This window comes from Schistocerca serialis, chromosome 6 (genome assembly GCF_023864345.2).
Source record: "Schistocerca serialis cubense isolate TAMUIC-IGC-003099 chromosome 6, iqSchSeri2.2, whole genome shotgun sequence".
Classification (NCBI taxonomy): Eukaryota; Metazoa; Arthropoda; class Insecta; order Orthoptera; family Acrididae; genus Schistocerca; species Schistocerca serialis.
The window spans coordinates 747,451,986-747,457,789 of record NC_064643.1 but is presented as its reverse complement, the minus strand read 5'-3'; the positions used below and the strand labels follow the sequence as shown (position 1 = coordinate 747,457,789).

General features: G+C 45.6%; 1 non-coding gene across 1 annotated transcript; it reads right to left on the bottom strand.

Moving 5' to 3' along the window:
* Positions 1-5,460: 5,460 nt before the first annotated feature.
* Trnat-ugu (transfer RNA threonine (anticodon UGU)) lies at positions 5,461-5,535 on the bottom strand. Its single transcript has one exon. It is a non-coding gene; the product is annotated as a tRNA-Thr (tRNA).
* Between the last annotated feature and the right edge of the window lie 269 nt (positions 5,536-5,804).

Below are 5,804 nucleotides of genomic sequence, written 5' to 3'. Positions count from 1 at the left end.
CACTTTCACCAAAGATGAGACAACTCCCAATTAGTTTGCAAGTTATGAACTTTTAAACAGTGGATACACTTTTTTGGACTCCTATACATGTACTACATAAATACACACAGCAGGACGCAGCAGTTGCAGTACTTAAGAGTCCAGGGACTCTGGACAGAGCCTTGACAAGGTGTCCTTGTGGGAAAAATGAAGCGGCCTCATGCACCAGATTCTTAGGATCTGGTGGCGATGAAATGTGCTGACACCTAGTACTTACTCGTTTTGTGCGTGACTGACGTTAAGATGGGCCTTAACGGTACCTCATGAGGTCACGGTGACGTAAGATGCTGAACTATGTCGTCACAACTTGAAGGTCTCTAATTTAATCGTTTTCGCTGCATGATCATTACTTAGGCCGCTGCATTTCATTCTAATATTGTATCATTATGCAACTTTTTTTTTTTTGTATATTTAGGAACGCGGCTCCATAGCCGATGTCATTAAGGCACGTCTGTGCGCTGGCGCTCGACTTACTATATAAAGCCAGTTCCAATCCTAGCACTAGACAAAATTTTCATCGCCAGTGCTTGTCCGGTAAGGATAGAGAGCAATGGCGTTCCTTATCTCCAGCCTTTGTACCACTGTTCTGCGCTGAATTCCAAACATCTCGCCAGTGTATCACAGACTGAGGGCACTGGCCACTGTTGGTGGCGATCCGTCCGTCTGATGCGGAGGTTAAGCTCGGCGGTCCCGTTGGTGCTGTTCCAGAGGAGGAGGTAGTGTGCCGGCGACATTTCATCCCCTCCTTTCCAGTCATCGCTAAGAAAACGTACAATAAACTCCACAAACACTGATCGCAGTCATGCACACGACACAGCTACGCACCCGTCACTCCCAAACCAATTTCACCAGGTCTTTGTCAAAGACGGTAATGCGGGATTCGCTCATCTGCCCTCGACGCTGAACCACCCCTACAGGACTGGCAGTCGTAGCCCACATGACCTCATTTTATTGACACGTGACTGAGTGAGGTGGCGCAGTAGTTAAGAATCTGCATCAAAGCCTAACATCTGTACTGATTCAGTATAGATTCCCGAGATCAAGTCGGACAAACAACATCTTGATCGAACTATGCTTGATATCACTCTCTAATAACTCTCGATATCCGCAGAACGTTAATCTCAAACAATGGAAACTCTAGGCTGAAAAATCAACAATATAAGGAAAAAGATAGATTGGTAGTCAGGTGTAAAGAACACACAATGAGTTGCAGACAGTCACAACTAAAAGACTGTTAGACATTCAGCTTTCGGCGAAAGCCTTCTCCAGAGATGGAAACATACACTCATTTATTCACACAAGCAAGTCCACACCACGCACACATGACCGCCATCTCCGTCAGCTCAGACAACAGAACTGCGCAGCAGATTCATGCTTCGTAGTTGAGGTCGTGTGCACTGTGGCTCCATGCGGCACCGTGTGGAATGGGGGAGGGCGGGGTGGGGGGTTGCGTGGAATTCATTCTTCTGCCTTTCGTACTGTGTTTTATGTACTGACAGTAATTATACCTATCTTTTATATAAAAATACACGACTCAGATAGAGGAAATTAAATTTATTTTTAGGAAGAGAACAAAAAGAAGAAAGGAAAGAGTAGATATAGGTATCCCTTCACCAACACTGTGCGGGGAAGAGCATTTGGTAATGAACTTCAGCATCCCCGTATGTTGCTATCCATTGACGACTGATTAATTTGGGGGGGGGGGGGGGAGGGAGGGAGGGAGATACGGGACCAAACAGCGAGGTCATCGGTCCCACCGGATTAGCGTAGGATGAAGAAGGGAGTCGGCTGTGCCTTTTCAAAGGAACCATTCCGGTATTTGCCTCAAGCGACTTAGGGAATTCACGTGAAACCTAAATCAAGATGGTCGGGCGCAGATTTGAACCGTCATCCTCCCGAATACGGGTCCAGTGTACTAACCACTGCGCCACCACGCTCGGTGTGGTGCTATCCATGTTAGCACTCTACGTATGAACATCACCCCTCGGGAAAACTCGATCTGTTCAGTGCATCTGGATCTAATCTAATGTACCCCGTGTTGTTTGTTAGCGTGGTGTGTGAGTTAACGTTTATTAAGTCACAAAGAACTCCTTTTATTACTACTACTAGTAATATTACTACTACGCTATTAAGTAAACAAATTTTGTGTGCCTTTAAAACACTATCCTGCCACGTTGTAATCTAGTCAAGTAGTACACAGAGCTTACGTGGTTGTAGAAAGAAATGACAGGCCACCACTAATCCAATTATCAATATTGTAAAAACATATTTGTATAATATGTAAGTAGGCTGTTTAGATTTTTATGTTGGTAACGCTGCGCAGCGCGCAGTATGAAAATCACTAGATGTGCTATGTGCAGTCTGTGGCTGGTTGGCATTGTTGGAATATTTGCTATTGTAGTGTTGGTCAGTTGGCCGTTAACAGCGCGTAGCGTTCAGTTGGAGGTGAGCCGCCAGCAGTGGTGGATGTGGGGAGAGAGATGGCGGAGTTCTGAGAGCGGATGATCTGGACGTGTGTCCATCAGAGACAGTGAATTTGTAAGACTGGATGTCATGAACTGATATATATATGACTTTTGAACACTATTAAGGTAAATACATTGTTTGTTCTGTATCAAAATCTTCCATTTGCTAACTATTCCTATCAGTATTTAGTGACTTCAGTAGTTAGAATCTTTTATTTAGCTGTCAGTATTGGCGCTCGCTGTATTGCAGTAGTTCGAGTAACGAAGATTTTTGTGAGGTATGTGATTCATGAAAGGTATAGGCTGTTGTTAGTCAGGGCCATTCTTTTGTGGGGATTATTGAAAGTCAGACTGCGTTGCGCTAAAAATATTGTATGTCAGTTTAGTGATGATCAGAATAAGTAAAGAGAGAAATGTCTGAGTGCGTTCAGTTTTGCTCAGCTGTTTGAAAATCAAATAACGTAAGGGGTTTATCAGCACAATCATTCATAATTTTTTCTAAGGGGTGGTTTCAAATAAAACTACTTTTTTTAGTAATGCAATTGTTGATTTGGTACACATTGTGCAATATCTATGATGTGTCACTGTTGTATGTTAACACTGTTTGAGCTACTGTTTACTTAGTTTATATTACTTTTATATTGCATTCATATTGAAAAAGAAAATGGAAATGAAAATATGGCATCGTTGGCCGGGAGGCCCCTATTCGGGGAAGTTCGGCAGCCAAGTGCAAGTCTTATTTCATTCGACGCCACATTGGACAACTTGCTCGCTGGTGATGAGGATAACAAAACACCCAGTCCCCGAGCGGAGAAAATCTCCAATCTGGCTGGGAATCGAACCTGGGACCGCTTGGGTGAGAGGCGAGCACGTTACGACCCAGCTAACCAGTTGGACGGCATTAATTTTATTTGATTTAGAATGATGTGTTCGTTGATATTACTACCTGACAGTAATAAATATAAATGTGTGTGACTATGGCCTCAAGTCGGGTAGACCGTTCGCCGGGTGCAAGTCTTTCGATTTGATGTCATTTCGGCGACTTGCGCGTCGATGGGGATGAAATGGTGATGATGATGATTAGGACAACACAACACCCAGTCCTTGAGCGGAGAAAATCTCCGACCCAGCCGGGAATCGAACCCGGGCCGTTAGGATTGACATTCTATCGCGCTGATCACTCAGCTACCGGGGGCGGACTACTTGACAGTGACGTGTACAGGTTTAAGGTGAATTCTAGAACAATATTTATCCAAGGGCTAGTCTAATTACTTCTACTTTTAATTACATTAATGCAAAAAATGGCTCTGAGCACTATGGGACTTAACTTCTGTGGTCATCAGTCCCCTAGAACTTAGAACTACTTAAATCTAACTAACCTAAGGACATCACACACATCCATGCCCGAGGCAGGATTCGAACCTGCGACCGTAGCAGTCGCGCGGTTCCGGACTGAGCGCCTTAACCGCGAGACCACCGCGGCCGGCATTAATGCATAATGAGATATAATACGCCATCTTTCACTAACATTCATGTTACGTGTTGTGTGTGTTTTGCGTGTATGTGTTGTGCCGGTATTGACACTGCCACTCTTTTCATCGTCAGTACTCGAACTATCTACATCGGCACGTCTTTGTCTATTGCGCCTACTGTATTGCCAAGTCTGTTTATGTATGTCATGACCTGCTTTTGAAATGCTGTTAGCGATTGCGTCCAGTTGTGTCCATTTATCTGGGTTTCCCAGTGCCTCTTACAGCGTAATTTCAGTTATGTGTTCCATGTCGTTACGCCAAGTGCCTGTATCTAATGCACTCCCCAGTGATCGGCAACACTCTCTCAGGTTTACTCATCTTCAGCACTATGTTGCAGCCCTGTATTTGATGGTTATACGCAAACAGACTTGCACATGAAAACTGTGTGAGGCTTAACGCATAAGCGTCATCAGCTAATCGTGTCGCTGACGTAGGGTTACGTGGCGGCGGATCTGATGACAGTCTCTCGGCACGAGACTGATTGGCCTATGTAACAACGCTTCTGTAAACTTTGGCGTGCATTAATTACGGCGCTGGCCGTAGCCCGTGTTTATCGCGTGGATAATGTACTCAGCCCAATAGCGCGGACTCTGCTTACGGTCTACTTAATTCCCGTTGCATCGCTTACGGCAGCTGCGGGATTACACGCGCTGCAGCAGCAGCAGATCGCAGCGCGGATAAGCGCCAGAGCGCCAACACGGAGGAACAGGTTCCACTGTAATTCCTGCCGGGATACGGGCCCCGGATAATCTATCGTTCCATAAATTCTTACACTCGTAACAACGCCTGCCGCATTTTCGTAGACCGGCTGCAATCAAATTTACACCTGTGTGTTATTGCCTGGGAAATCGCGGAGCGAAAGTATATTGCGTGTCGCTTGGACTGCGAACGGCCGGTCGTGTCCATTTCCACATTACAAAAGAATTAATGGTCCCAGTCGCTTAGTCGTTAGCATCCCCGCGTTGAAGTAATTATTGCCGAGCAGAATGGTCCGAAGGGACACTGCTGCGAAGGTACGTACAACAAGACGTCATGCAGTTAAATAATAAATTTAAACATCACTATGGAAACACTATCCTGCGAAGTGTGCTGGCATTCACGTAGGGCAGCAGAACGAAGTGATGTTACAGCCAATGATGGTGCAGTACTTAGGGACACAACTGTCATGTTAGCAGCCTGTGTGGCCCAGATCCGTAGAGCATACTTGAGCGCATGCACTCATCTCAATGCTTGCTGGTTCGAAAGCTGAAAACAATTCTAATCCCCAATATCTGTTAGATGATAAGCAGTCTGATATATGCGATTGCAGTCTTTCTCGGCGTATTGCACTGATGAATTCTTCTCGGAATGAAATGATGATTAAATGGACACCCTAGCTGCAAACAGGCGTTGATGTACTTCATTGGGGACATGTTGAAAATGTGTGCCCCGACCGGGACTCGAACCCGGGATCTCCTGCTTACATGGCAGACGCTCTATCCATATGAGCCACCGAGGGCACAGAGGTTAGTGCGCCTGCAGGGACTCAGATGGATAGAGCGTCTGCCATGTAAGCAGGAGATCCCGGGTTCGAGTCCCGGTCGGGGCACACATTTTCAACATGTCCCCAATGAAGTACATCAACGCCTGTTTGCAGCTAGGGTGTCCATTTAATTATCATTTCATTTCTAGCAAAGCTGCATGGTTATCCACGGTAACTGTTCTTTCGGGAACAGATACTACCGTCATATATAATTCTTCTCGGGTTATCAGCCGATTGGTGGCGTCG